This window comes from Zingiber officinale, chromosome 11B, assembly GCF_018446385.1.
Source record: "Zingiber officinale cultivar Zhangliang chromosome 11B, Zo_v1.1, whole genome shotgun sequence".
NCBI classification, from domain to species: domain Eukaryota; kingdom Viridiplantae; phylum Streptophyta; class Magnoliopsida; order Zingiberales; family Zingiberaceae; genus Zingiber; species Zingiber officinale.
Genome location: NC_056007.1, coordinates 32026376 through 32042323, shown reverse-complemented (window position 1 = coordinate 32042323; position 15948 = coordinate 32026376). Strand labels below are relative to the sequence as shown.

General features: G+C 38.2%; 1 non-coding gene across 1 annotated transcript; it reads left to right on the top strand.

The window, feature by feature from the left end:
* Positions 1-14276: 14276 nt before the first annotated feature.
* LOC122035493 lies at positions 14277-14382 on the top strand. The gene has a single exon (XR_006127042.1). It is a non-coding gene; the product is annotated as a small nucleolar RNA R71 (small nucleolar RNA).
* Positions 14383-15948: the final 1566 nt, after the last annotated feature.

Below are 15948 nucleotides of genomic sequence, written 5' to 3'. Positions count from 1 at the left end.
CAGAAAATCCAGTGCATCCCTGATGTCCTTGTCATCATTAGCCCTGCCACTGCAGAAGGAGTTGTCAGGTTTCGGACTTGAAATTATTTATGGGCAACTCTCTGCATTGACTCTAGAGTCAACCCTGCTTGAGGATATACAGAAGAAGCAAAGTGAAGATCCAGATATCCAAAAGATCAAGCAAGGGATACGAGAAGAAGAAAATTCCGAATTTCGAGTATCAGACAGTGGAATTCTTTATCAGGGGAGTCGCCTTTGTGTTCCCAATGATGAAGAGCTGAGAAAGAAAATTTTAGAAGAAGCTCAAAGTACACCGTACTCTATGCATCCTGGTTCCACCAAGATGTATCAAGATCTGAAATAGAGGTTCTGGTGGTCTGGACTCAAAAGAGATGTAGCTAAATATGTCAGTACCTGCCAGAGAGTCAAAGCAGAACACCAGAGACCAGGAGGGATGCTACAACCTCTTTCAATACCAAAGTGGAAGTGGGAAGACATATCCATGGACTTTATAACAGGTCTCCCGAGAACTACGAATGGATATGATGCAATATGGGTAATAGTGGATAGATTGACCAAGTCTGCCCATTTTCTAGCCATCAAGGTGTCCCACTCTATAGAGCAGTTGGCACAGTTGTATGTTAAAGAGGTGATCAGACTTCACGGAGTTCCTAAATCTATTGTTTTTGATAGAGATGGGCGCTTCACCTCTCACTTCTGGGAATGTATTCAGACTGCACTAGGCACCAAACTCAAGTTCAGCATAGCTTTTCATCCTCAGACTGATGGACAGACAGAGCGAGTAAATCAGATTCTAGAAGATATGCTCAGAGCATGTGCACTAGATTTCAAGGGAAGTTGGTGCAAATACCTGTGCTTAGCTGAATTTGCCTACAACAATAGCTATCAGGCCTCCATCAAGATGGCTCCTTACGAGGCATTGTATGGCAGGAAATGCAGATCACCCATTTGCTGGCAAGAAGTAGGTGAAAGGAAAGAAATGGAAGTAGAGTTGGGCATTCAGACAGAGCTGATAGATGAGACTACTCAGGCTATTCAGAAGATCAGACAGAGAATTGAGACTGCCCAGAGTAGCTAACACACGCCGTAGGCCACTTGAATTCCAAGTAGGGGATTCAGTTTTTCTCAAGGTCGCTCCTATGAAGGGAGTGATGAGATTTGGCAAGAAGGGCAAATTAAGTCCTCGTTATGTAGGGCCTTACCTGATCACAGAAAGGATTGGGAAAGTAGCTTACAAGCTGGATTTACCATGGGACATGTCGGCAATACATAACGTATTTCATGTCTCTATGCTAAAGAAGTGTATTCAAGACCCTAGTCAGGTGATTCAGCCTCAATCAGTGCAGATCCAAGAGGGTCTTAGCTACGAGAGCAGACCTACACAGATAGTGGACAGAGCAGTCAAGAGATTAAGAAACAAAGAAGTGCCACTAGTGAAGGTCATCTGGCAGAACCAGAAGCACGAGGAAATCACTTGGGAGTGTGAAGACAGTGTGAGACAGAAGTATCCAGAATTGTTCTAAGTTCGAGGACGAACTTTTTATAAGGTATGGGGAATTGTAACGACCCAATTTTTCCTATTTTAAGTTCTAAAAGTCCATAAAAAAATATTTGGAAATACTTTTAAAATATTCTAGAGATTTTTAGGAATTTTTAGAGTATTTTTACGTAATTTTTGGAGGTTGTTTGATATTTTTACAAAACGAAAGGAAGTTGACAAAAAATTTGTCAAAACCGAAGCTCGAACCCACGACCTCGGGTCGGACTGACCCAACCGGACACGACTCAACCAGCTGAGCTATATGGGCTTTGTTAACTAAGTATGGGGAGAAATAAATTAAAGCATAGTTGGAATCGAATTCAAATTAGGTTATAAAGGGTTAAGTGTTTTTCCCGTGACCTAAACCTAAACCTTTCCTCTCCTTTTCTCTCCCGACGGCGCGATTCTTCTCTCTCAGGCGAAAAGGGGCGACGGCGCTAGGGCTCGTCTCCGGCGGCCGGCGAGGACTTCTTTCCGGGAGTTGTTCACGGATTCGTGGTCTCCTCGTCAAGGAGAACACGCGGATAGGAAGGGATCGCCGAAACCTTCACCTCATCCGAACCCTAGATCTCTTTCTCCGGTTGTAAGTCCAAGAACCCAATGTAAGTGCTTCTCACCTACGGTAGGAGTAGCTCTCGGGGTTTTGTTTTGCATTTTGTTGAACAATAGCAGCTTTCATTCTAGCATATGGTTTTGGATTTTGACCTTTGCTCTAGCAATTTAGTTTAAGCTTTGGTTCCAATCCTTTGTTGTTTTTTAGTGCACGGACAGAATTTTGATGCATGTCTAAGTAGTATATATCCTTCAAGTTACAGCATGCCTAAAAGATTGTTAAGATTCAACAATAAATTAGTTTTACAAGCTTGTTATTTGGAAATTTCTGCTGCCGTGAGCCTGACTAAATTTATTCCCTATGACCATGTAGTTTTTATCTGTTGAGTTCTGTTTTGAGCATATACTGATACATACCAGTGGTATAGTTTTTTTAATTACTGTGGAGTTTGGTTTTGCATATGTACTGGTTTATATCAATGGAAAATGGTTTTATAATCTTTTATATATTGTATATATGAGAGAAGTACAAGTAAAGCAAGAATAAAGTCACGATTTGATCCTGAATTCCAGGATTTAGAATCAAAGCACACTGAGTGCTTAAATAAATGCTAAGGCATTTTATTATAAGAAGTATTTAAAGATAAAAAGTATTTTACTTTAAAGGGCATGTACCGGACACAAGGTCCAAGGGATGGGCTCCAAGATGCCCCTAGGCACAAGGCCTAGAAGTATCTTAGTAGTTTCGGGATTAGCTACCTCGATTCTTACTAAGAATGCGCGCAAAGTGGTACAATGCCGGGCCCAAGAAAAGTTGAATATTATTTTAAAGTATAAGAGTATAAGTTGGGGAACAAATGGAACAAGTTCTTTTATCTAAGTTGCAAATTTTAGAAAGTTAAATCTGTTGTTCCTTTTAGAGATGCATGATTTAGTTTTAGTTGCTATTTTCATGTGGAGCATGTATTTCCTGCTTTCCTTTATGCACATGCATTTCTTATCGAGTTTTTGTGAGTAGATAGCACTTACTAAGCTTTTAGCTTATAGATACTACTTTCCTCCTACTGCAGATATAGATAAAAGTAAAGGAAAAGCTAAAGTGTTATAGAGGAAGGCGACAAGGAGGCGTCGATGGTGTGTGTGGTGGCTGATATGGACGCTTGGGACCTTGCTAAGAAATTTCTGCGAGTTAATTTAATTAGTTTTCTTCTTAAATAATTAGGAGAATTTAGAGAAATACAGATTCTTGCTCCTTCAGTTTTGCTGTTTTGAAGTTGTTTAAAAGCTTTTGTTCTGTTGAATTTCTGGAGTTGTTTTGATGCAGTATTTGATTAGATTTAGCTGTTGACTTATGGGAACAGATCATTTTATTTGCATAGTGAATACAATATTTCAATTAATATATCTGTGCCTGATATTGCAACTGATTGCATCATCATTCTGTTGAATACAACCTGTGATTTGTATAATTATATTAGGCTCATCCATCAAGTTATCTGTTCATTAACTATCCACTGATTTAATTGCAATATATGGCGTTGCTGACATATACGATTCTGTAGTCAACTTGATATACATACAATAATTATGACCACATAACACTTAGATGTATAAATCGTTTATTTGATATGCTAGTCCTATTATTGGAATAGATCTTCTATTAATGAGTTTAAGGGTGGCTGTAGTTTAGATGTGTACCTCACTTTTGGTGGTGTGTGTTAATAAGAGTTTTAGTTGCTGTACACCTGGGAAATCCATGATAAACCGTAGGTCACTCTTCTAATTGGGTATGCTTTAATGGCTTTATTATGCTGAGTTGAGTTTTGAGACAAGCACTTGTTTTTTTTTCAAGGGTTGCTTGACAATGCAGTAAGCTTAAATTCGTAATGCAACATACTTGTTTATGCCTTATTCATTGAGGAATTGTATGATGGAACCGTAATATGTCTGAACCTGCTTGTAGGTTTGAGTGCAGCATGTTGAAATTAATTTTGATGCTTAGCTTGTAAACAAAAGTAGAAACGTTCAAATATATATTTATATATGCTGTCGTTGTTTTCTTTGAGAACCAAAATCAGTATAAGGTATGGCACCAGATTTCTTTTGAAATACTTTAGTATCACTATCATCGGCATAAGAAATAATAGTTAAGTGGAGATGATAGTAAAGAATAGTTAGTAGATAAGTAGCATCCATTCTTACTAGTAGTAAGAAGGGTGGTCGTTACACCCAGCCACTGGTTTAGTACTAGTCACAGCCTCAACCCCTAGTACAGTATCAACCGCAGCCTCAGCCACTGGTTTAGTACTAGTCGCAGCCCCAGCCACCTGTCTAGTATGAGTCACATCCCATATATTCATCTCTGGCTCAATATTCGGCACCATCACAGTGGCAGGCTCAGACTCAGGCGCAGCAGCCTTTGGCTGCACTACCACCTCCACTACCACTAGAGACTGGACGTATTCACGCAGTTACTAGAGAGGATGCGCATTGGGCTGACAGATCCATTTTTTGCGGTATGGTTTTACTTTATGTATTATCCACTGATATGCTTATAGATATTGGTAGCTCGCATTCCTTTATTTCCTGTACCTTTATGAGGGACAAAGGTAGACTACCTACTCTTAGACTGTAGTGACTAACCATCTCCCTACCGTCCGGTGATACATTGGACGTCACTTAGGAGGTTAGAGGTTGCCCATTAGATTTTAGTAATATGGTACTCATGGTTGATTTGTTAGTACTAGAAATGGTTGAGTTCGACATTATCCTTGGCATGGATTGGCTCTCTACATATCATGCCACGGTTGATTGCCAGACGAGGGTGGTCACATTCCGACCTCCAAACCAACCCTCGTGGGGTTTCATTGGCATTAGGGATGACAGCATATCGATCATTTCTATGGTTCGGGCTCAAAAGCTGCTGTCACATGGCTATCAGGGATTTCTTTTGTCATTAATTAATGCTGACAACAGTGGGAGTACTAAGCTCTCAGACGTTCCAGTGGTCCGAGAGTATCTGGATGTATTTCCAGATGAGTTACCAAGCTTGCCTCCTCGAATGCAAGTGGAGTTTGCTATTGAGCTAATTCCGGGAACCGCACCAACATCGAAAGCTCCTTACCGTATGACACCTAAAGAGTTGGATGAGCTAAAGGTCCAACTCCAGGAGTTATTGGACAGGAGATTTATTCACCCTAGTGTATCTCCGTGGGGTTTTCTGGTATTTGTTTGTCAAGAAAAAGGATGGTACTCTGAGGTTGTGCATCGAGTACAGACAGTTGAATGCATTGAACATAAAGAATAAGTACCCCTTACCATGGATCAAGGATTTATTTGATCAGCTCAGAGGTACATCAGTGTATTCTATGATTGATCTACGATCCGAATATCATCAGCTGATAGTCAAAGATTTTGATGTTCAGAAGATAGCATTTCGCACCAGATACAGATATTATGAATTTTTGGTAATGCCATTTGGGTTTACCAATGCTCTAGCAGTATTTATGGATTTGATGAACCACATCTTTCTGGTGTATTTAGATCAGTATGTTATCATCTTCATTGATGACATATTGATCTACTCGCATTCCGAGGAGGAACATGCACAACATCTTCGCATAGTTTTGGAGACTCTTCGACGACATGGACTATATGCTGTAACGCCCCGCCCCTTCCTGCACAAGCTGACGAGGGTTACTTATCATTTTCTTCTTATCTTATCTTACTTACTTGCTTGTTAATAATCTTTTCTACTTAAAACAGCGGAAGTCTTGTTTATAGTATATATTTTTTTCTTTTTAAAACTTTTCTTTTACTTTTCAAATCATCATCACTAACTACCTATCATATAAAGTCACATAGCATGCTTAACATGAATTTAAGCCATAATACTAATAAGCATGATGAAATGTCATGGAGTCATGAAATAACGACATAAGCATAGTTCTTATTAAATAAAAGCAGGTCTTTCTCTTTTAGCCGAGCCACTACTACACACATCCTTCTTGCCCCTCCTGCTGCTCCCTTAGTACATCCATTCCTTGCCTTTATCTGTGGTACAAGGAAAGTAAGCTATGAGCACACAAGGCTCAGTAAGATACTTCCTACTCACAAAAACCGTAAAGCATAGCATATTCATAAGGCAAAAAGCATAAGGACAACTCATCATATCATGTATAGAAGCATCATATCGTAACATAATCGTAAGGTATCATGGCATATCATGACAATATCATAAAGTGCATCCTAGCATAACATAACATAATCATAAGTATCATGGCATATCATGGCATGTCATAACATAGTCATAAGTATTATGTGTGATGACTTTCAAAAACATGTATCATGAAAAATATATGCAACATGTCCTTTGAAAACTTATTACATACATACTTAAACATAATCTCAACATGATTAGGGTCCCAGCTTGTACCACATACATAAATGTGTGCGTCCTATGTAGGTCCAAGGTAGCAAGTCTTGAACCCTACAAGGCATACATACTAGGCCCGTTTCTTAGTCCATCGACCTAGGGGCACTTAGGAGCCCATCCCTAACGAGGCTCGTTTCTTAGTCCATCGACCCCGGGGCGCTTATGGAGCCCACCCTTGGTACAAGCCATATAAAGTAAAGTAGCATGTCATACATATCATGGTTCTTATTATTTCATGTATATCATATTTCTTAACATATCATATCATCCAAAATTTGGGCACACAGCTCATCATAATAGCATGCATAATTTGGAGCACACAGCACATCATAAATACATGCATAGTTTTGGGCACACAGCTCCTCATAATAGCATGCATAATTTGGGCACACAGCTCATCATAAATAGCATGCATAATTTGGGCACACAGCACATCATAAGGGTTATCAACATGCATAGATCATAAGCATACATAATTAAACATAGAAGCATAGCAAGTTCTTATCATATCATGAAACATTGCATGTGAGACACATGATAATTATATTTAGGTCTCTAACCCTAATATCATATAGTGGCCGAAACATATGGTTGTGACTTAGGTTAAAAATCAACATACAAGCATGTGAACCTTAAACCAATATCATATCATGTATCACAAGGAACATCATGAGCATTGTTTAGTTTAGGTTCTAGGTTTCCTAAGCTTAGAAATCTTGTCATGGCCGAATCTTATCAAGCATTACATTGGGTTAAAAGTAACATACAAGCATGTGAACCCTAAACCAATATCATATTATATATCATGAGGAACATCATAAGCATGTTTAGTTTATGTTCTAGGTTTCCTAAGCTTATAAACTTGTCACGGCCGAATACCATCAAGCATCACATTTGGTTAAAAATCAACATACAAGCATATGAACCCTAACCCAATATCATATCATATATCATAAGGAACCTCACAAGCATGTTTAGTTTAGGTTCTAGGTTTCCTAAGCTTATAAACCTACCATGGACGAAACTTGTTAATCATGGGACTAGGTTTCATGTGGCATAAAAGCATGAAAAACTCTAAACCAATTTCATAGCATTTATTACAAGGAACACCATAAGCATAGTTAGGTTGAGTTCTTAGTTTCCTAGGCCTTTAAACTAGTTGTGGCCGAAAGTTCATAAAGCATGAAAAGTTCTAATCAACCCTACAAGCATGAGCATTTCATGTTAACTTCATATTTTGTCTTAAGGAACATCATGGCATGCTTAGTTTAGGTTTAAAGTTCTCCTAAGCCCTAAAACCTACCATGGCCGAATATTTATGAGCATGGAATAAAATTCTAATCAACATACAAGCATGAGCATATCATGTTAACTACATATCTTGTCTTAAGGAACATCATGGCATGCTTATTTTAGGTTTAAAGTTCTTCTAGACCCTAAAACCTACCATGGCCAAATGTTCATGAGCATGAAATAAAGTTCAAATCAACATACAAGCATGAGCATATCATGTTAACTCCTTATCTTATCTTAGGTAAAAATCATGGCATGCTTGGATTTGGTTTAACAATTTCCTAGGCCCCTAATCCCATCATGGCCGAATGCTTATGAGCATGGAATGAAGTTCAACCCAACATATAAACATGAGCATATCATATCAACTTCATAACTTATCTTAAGAAAGATCATGGCATGCTTGGTTTGAGTCTTAACTTACCTATTTCCTTTATTCATGCTTGGCCGAGAGTCTAGGGACATGACTCTAAGTTCTAACCAAACATTCTAGCATATGAACATTAGATAAATCCTCTACCATAAGATACATGTTACAAGAAACATATTGAGCATGTCAAATTTGGGTCTTTACATTTCCTAGGTCCTTCTTGTCTTGGCCGAAAATTCCATGAAGGTATCCTAGGTTTTTAGGCAACCAAATCTCATAGAAAATACACAAGCTATTGTACCACAGGTGAGGGGAAACTTACATCCTTTTGCTTGTGATTTTTCTTAAGGAAAAAGGTACCCTAGGTGCAAAGGAAGGAGAGAGCTTCTTCTTCTTACACTTCCTTTTTGTTTCTCTTGCTTGGAAGGGTAGATCTTGAAGGCTTCTTCTTGTAAATTAGTTTTATTGGAGAGGAACCTTAGCTTAGCTTTTGGAATGAGGAGAGGGAGGGCTCTTGGTTTTGGTGGAGAATGAAGAAGGAGAATGAAGGAGGAAGAAGAAGAATTTAATCCCTTGCTTTTTCTTCTCCCAATCCTATTTATTCCTATATAAATGAAGCATGTCTTCATTCATTCCCTCAACTCCTCTTTTCCCTCATTCCTTTAATCCCACGAAAATAGAGAGAGGGAGGGAAGTAGGCAATTTATCTTTTGCTTGCTTCTTCTCTTAACCAAGAGGAAGAGAAGGTAAGCAGCTTGGTTTTCTCTTGCTCTTTTACTTAACCATCTTCTCTCCTTTAACTACCATTTCCATTCTCTTTTATTCACTTATCATTTATTACTCTAGTGGTTCCATCCACTAATTTAACTCTATTACTTGTGGGAGGTTCAAGGTTCAATCCTTGGCCTCACCTCTTCTTATTCTATTTTTGGTTTCTATTTTCCTTCTCTTTTATTTTTATTTTTTATTTTTAAAGAAAATACTCCTAGACATAGCTTAGCATTTCGTGGGTGTTACATATGCGAAGTTTAGTAAGCCTACATTTTGCCTAAACTCAATCTCCGTTAGAGGAGGTGGATGGAGTTCCTGAAAGATTATGATTGTACCATTAGTTGTCACCCAGGGAAAGCTAATATGGTTGTCGATGCACTTAGCCAGAAGTCTAGAGGGACTTTAGCTTGCCATCGAGCTTTAGTCACGGACTTGATTCAGGATTTCTCTGAGTTGGCCTTCAGGAGCAGGGACGGACAGAGCCTATATTCTGGTTACTATGGTTGCTCAGTCGCCAATCAGGACGAGGATCCGAGAGGCCCAGGCCGGGGATCAACGCTTACAGTTCATTGGTAGCCAGATAGCTTCTGGGCAACAGACTGAGTTCACCCAAGATGACAAGGGTGTTATTTATTTCTGAGGCAGGTTATGCGTACCTCAATCTCACCCGATTTTGGAGGAGCTACTTGTTACACTCCGCAAGTGTACGGAAATGTCGCAAGTAATATAAAAGATTATCGTATCCATAGGGACTGGAATAAGCACTAGAAATGTCTCAATGCGAATTAGCTAAACAACTATCCAATCGTTTCAAAAGCAAAGTAAAGGTAAACAAATCTAATATTAGAGATCAACAAACAAGAGTTTAGTGTTTTGGGTTATGATAAAGGGAGATTCTAGGAGTTTCGGTTTCTTTGTAAGATTTCTTGAATGTAAATGGTTCACCAATTCTTATTCCTCAATTACCAAACATGTAGAAAGTTGCCGGTTCCCTCTTGCAATAGACAACCGGCTAAGGACTGAGAAATGTATCTAAATAAGATTAATTAGACATGAACCTACGTTGTCCTTACACAGAAGCGCACCTATTACTATGCCTTCCTCGTATATCAACATAGAAGCCCACACCTTATTAATCTATCAAGATACAAGGAGCTAATCATAGAATCCATCCTACTCTCTTGAATATTCCTATTTCCTCTTCAAGACTATCTCTCAAACGTCCTTACACGGGCTTGCACCTGTCACGTGGATCCCTCGGATGATCGAGTGAGAGTTTATCCTTACCAAGTCCATAAGAAATCCAAACAATCAATCAAGAATGAGAATTAAGCACAAACCACCATCAATCATTCAAGATCTAATTGATACAAGCAAGATAATGTCATTGAAACAAGAAGATGGCAAATCCATAAGAGATTACATCAATCCATCATACAAATACTCCCTTAATCCTAGAATACAAGATCTACTCCATGAATCGAGGAAGAAAACCTGAAAGAATAGAGATTACAAGCATTTCTTGAATCCCCAATCCAAGAAAACAAGAAGAGGGGAGAAGAGAAAACTTATCTACGAAGAAGCCTTGTCTTCGGATCCAATCCTCGCTCCGAAGCCGGAATCGTCGAGATCTCCCTTAGAATCACCCAGAAATCCTCCCAAGAATGGGAGGAAACCACCAAATCTTGCTTTCTCCCAAAGGGGGAGAGATCCCCTTTCAAATCATGAAGGAGGGTTTAAATAGAGGAGGGATTCGGGCGCCACACGGCCCCGTGACACGGCCGTGTGAGATTCACACGGCCATGTCCAGTTCCCTCTCTGCCTAACCTGCACGGCCGTGTGACTCCACACGGCCAGAACCCTTCTGCTCTCTGGAAATGATACACGGCCGTGTGGTGCACACGGCCACAGCCTGCTTGGTCTCTAGAAATGCTACACGGCCACAGCCTGCTTGGTCTCTGGAAACCTCACACGGCCGTGTAGATCCACACGGCCATGTAAGGCTTCTGCTCTGGTTGGCTTCAAATCTTGACACGGCCGTGTGAGGTTCACACGGCCATGTCATCTTCCTCTTCTGCTGGTGCCAAAACCCCACACGGCCCGAGCTCCATACCAATGCAGGGCCGTGTGAGGTACACGGCCTAGTGCTTTCTCCCTTTGTTTCCTCCAAGGCTTGCCCAAAGATGTAAATTCTTCACCAAATCGACTCCTGCGTACAGTAAATGCACAAAAAGCAGATCTCCGAACCAAAAGAGTAAATATGCTAAAAGGAAAGCTGGAAGTATACAAATGCATAGATCAAGCATGCTCAAAGTATGTAAATGTGCGTAAAAACATGCATAAAAGAGTATATAATCTACACACATCACACCCCCAGACTTAAACCTTTGCTTGTCCTCAAGCAAAATGCTGCAGTCTAAATTCATATGTTCTACAACACATTCATAAAACCCAGTGCACTTTCCTAATTCTATCAAAAAGTTTCATTAACAAGCTTGATCATGGAAACAAGTAAAGTATGGTTCAAGCATAAGAATCTTGTGCGCAGTGTAAAAGTAACTCAACACCCTTCAAGTTTCAATCCATGTCCTAGTCAAGTCATCATCAAATTTGAATTCCTAATGTTTCCAGTGAAAGACAAGTAACCAGTGATAGGCACTTACTTACCATTCACTTGGTTCATATTTCTCAACTAACCCAAGGTCTCAAAGGTGTGCTCAATCTCAAGGGAAGTTAAGCAGTCATTTCCCCAGTAACCTAACTCGGTCTCAAAGGGGTGACTTGCTAGATTCCACTCATGACAACTGTTTTTTATATCCCTTATTGTTTATTTTTTCATTTTTTTTTTTTGTAAGTGTTTGCATTGTGCAAAACTTATTCACAAATGTACTTTTAGCACACATGTTGGGATATTTTGATTTTTCTAAATGAGCTTTAATGATTTGAGCCTCATCCAGTAACCAAAATGAAAGTTGAGAAATCATCATGGAAACCAAGTACTAAGCAAACAAGATGAATCATGACTATTTCAATGACATCAACTATTCAAGCATCAAGCACAAGTGTAGTGAAGATAAAATCCTTAAGGTTGAACCAAAACTAAAACTCATAACAATAAGATTCTTAGCTTATTAATGCTTCCCAAGATAGAAAAAAGAACTACACAAAGTTTACTACTAGCATCATTCGAACATCATGAATCAAGCCAATAATCGTGCTAACATTTCACTTGAATCCAAAAAAAAGCATATAAGTGAACACTTGAATCCAAAAAAAGCATATAAGTGAAATTTTGATGTTCTCAAGATGTATGCCACAAAAAATCAAAACACAATGCAAGACATAAGCAAAAACAAAAACAAACAAAGCAAATCAAATGCATCTAATGCACCCCCCCAGACTTAAATTTTTCATTGTCCCAATGAAAACTAAAAACAATGTGGAGGAGATTTTAAAAGAAGTTACCAAGTGATGAGCACCAAATGGTTGACGTTCATGTTTTTAAAGATACTCCTCCATCCAATACTCACATTCCTCCACAACTTTGAATTCTACAACAATAAGATAGACAAGAAAAATTAAGTAGAGGATACATGTTTATTATAAAGAGAGAACTAAAGACATAAAAGAAAATAAGGAAAATGAACTTAGGTTGCCTCCCATGAAGCGCTTATTTAAGGTCATTAGCTCGACCACCTCATTAGATTCATCTAAATCTTGCTCTTGGAGGGGTAAGATATTTTAGAACCCTCCTACCAAGGGCTCTTATTATGGAGGGAGCTTTCATCAAAGGAGCTACAAAGTAAAGTATAACTCTCTCCATCTTCGTCTTCTTGGAAATTTTTTCAGGTGGTCGAAGACGGTTCAGATTGAGCTTCCAATTATTGGCCCATGTGAAATCTGCACATCCAAAAGAAAAACAAATCTTCCACAAGCATGTTATATAGTATAGAGCTAGAACCATATCAAGATAAGATGAATAAGTAATAAAAACTGAATCACATCCAACAAAGTCAATTATAGGTACCTCCATAAAGTTTTCCAAAAGATCACAAGAAATACTAACCTTACTTTGTTGAGAAATACCTGAAATTTCTAAACATGTAGATGTGACTTCCTCTGAATCAAATGATCGTTCTGGTTCTAGCTTAGGTGTTGATGATATCAATGATGGTGATTCTCGAGACTCTACTAGCTCTGTATAAGTCCCTACACATTGTTCCACAACATGATCAATTCTTAAAACCTCTAAGGGTTGTCTTGACAAAGGTGGTGATCCTTGAGATGCTGCTTCCACAACACAGCTCCCTACACATTCTTCCATATCATCATCATCAACACATACATCAAAAAATAAACCAACATCTATGTCCTCAATAGGAGAATCAATAACAAGAGGATCAAGAACTTCACTTGCAGTTTTAAGTTGATCTACCACATCACATTCATCATCTGAAAATTCGATGTCACTATAACACCTTATAAAATTTTGAGATAGATCTAAAAACTTATTTACCACTACATTATCAATAAAATCCTCATCTGAAAAATCTTCATCTTCATATATATTCAAAAATCTACACTCAACCATATTAGTGTCACAGGATTTGCCGAAGTCTTTATTTTCATTGACCCCCACTAACCTTTGTGGAAAAGGAACCCTTAGTGAAGGTCCTGGGAAAGACTGAACTCCCTTTTTCCCAAATTCCCTTTGAGCTTTTGGAGGAGGTCAAACTTGCTTATCTAATGTTGGTGTGATTAATCGTTGAGGGAAAGGTACTTCTGGCCTTTGGGAACTTCCTAGAGAAATGGAATTGAGTTCTTGTGATCTTCTATTATTCTTCTCCTCAATTCTAAACATGTCATTCTTCAGAAGTTCTTCATGATTTTTGCCACTTCTCAACCCAACATCATCACACTTTTCATTGGATCTTGACTGTGTAGGAGGGGGATCTTCTTTAAACCATTTTGAAACAATACTATCAAGCTTTGCCCCCAAATGTTTGAACTCCTCACTCTGTGACTTGTGAATTTCAACATTTTTAGGTGGTTGAATTTCATTTTGTTTGACAGGCTCTCTTACATTTATAGCTTGCACTTTTTGAATATCTGAGGGAAATTCCATCCAACTTTTGTTCGACCATTCATGGAGGTTCAATGTCACTTGATCAATTAACGAATAAGCTTCATCTACACTTTTGTCCATAAAAGAACCTCCAGCTGATGAATCCAATAAAGTCTTGTCTGAGAAAGAAATTCCCCCATAGAATATGTGCAAAATCAACCATTTTTCAAAACCATGATGAGGGCACTGTCTTTGAAGACTCTTGAATCTATCCCATGCTTCAAATAATGATTCTCCATATGCTTGAGAAAAATTTGTTATGCAATTCCTCATATACACCGTTCTACTTGGAGGGAAAAAATGATTCAGAAATTGCTTCTCCAATTGTTCCCAACTTGTGATGTTTTGAGGACAGAGAGAATATAGCCAAGTCCTTGCTTTATCCTTGATACTGAAAGGAAATATCATCAATCGAACTGCATTTGCTGATACTCCTTCACATTTCACCAAATCACAAATCTCTAAAAATGTTTCAAGATGCAGATAAGGACTTTCTGATACTTCTCCTCCAAATTTGTTACCATGTATCATGAAAATTATCTCTGGGTCTAGTTGGAAACTTTCTACTTCAATTTGAGGTTGCACAATGGGAGATAAAAATCTTGCAGAAAAGGGTGTAGAAAAATTTCTCATGGGCCTGCTTGACATGTTAGTGCTCATGGATATTCAAGAAGAAAAAGAAAATTATCAAGAATCAAAAACAAGAAATAAAATGCAACATGAAAAGAAAGAAAGCAAATGCAGAATTTAAATTGCAAGAAAGAAAGTGCATAATGAAAACAAGAAAGAAAAGATAAAAGGAAAAAGAAAAATGTCTAGAATAATTCATATGCTAAAAATTGCAAGATATGTTTACAAAAGAAAAGAAGAAAGAAACAAGATCAAAAGAGAAAACAGAGAAAAGTTAGATTAGAGTACTAGAAATCAAGAATGCAAAGTTAGAATTAGAATTAGAATTCCAACAAAAAGAGTTGTCAAGAATGTTATTCAAGAAAGGAAAAACTTACGAAAACAGAATTCTAACAATTAGTTATAACTATGCAAATCAAAAGAAAAAAAAAATTATGTTTAGTCAAACTCAATTGATAATTCCTAATGTTATAGCGCAGTCCCCGGCAACGGCGCCAAAAACTTGTTACGCTCCGCAAGTGTACGGAAATGTCGCAAGTAATATAAAAGATTATCGTATCCACAGGGACTGGAATAAGCACTAGAAATGTCTCAATGCGAATTAGCTAAACAACTATCCAATCGTTTCAAAAGCAAAGTAAAGGTAAACAAATCTAATATTAGAGATTAACAAACAAGAGTTTAGTGTTTTGGGTTATGATAAAGGGAGATTCTAGGAGTTTCGGTTTCTTTGTAAGATTTTTTTGAATGTAAATGGTTCACCAATTCTTATTCCTCAATTACCAAACATGTAGAAAGTTGTCGGTTCCCTCTTGCAATAGACAACCGGCTAAGGACTGAGAAATGTATCTAAATAGGATTAATTAGACATGAACCTACGTTGTCCTTACACAGAAGCGCACCTATTACTATGCCTTCCTCCGATATCAACATAGAAGCCCACACCTTATTAATCTATCAAGATACAAGGAGCTAATCATAGAATCCATCCTACTCTCTTGAATATTCCTATTTCCTCTTCAAGATTATCTCTCAAACGTCCTTACACGGGCTTGCACCTGTCACGTGGATCCCTCGGATGATCGAGTGAGAGTTTATCCTTACCAAGTCCATAAGAAATCCAAACAATCAATCAAGAATGAGAATTAATCACAAACCACCATCAATCATTCAAGATCTAATTGATACAAGCAAGATAATGTCATTGAAAC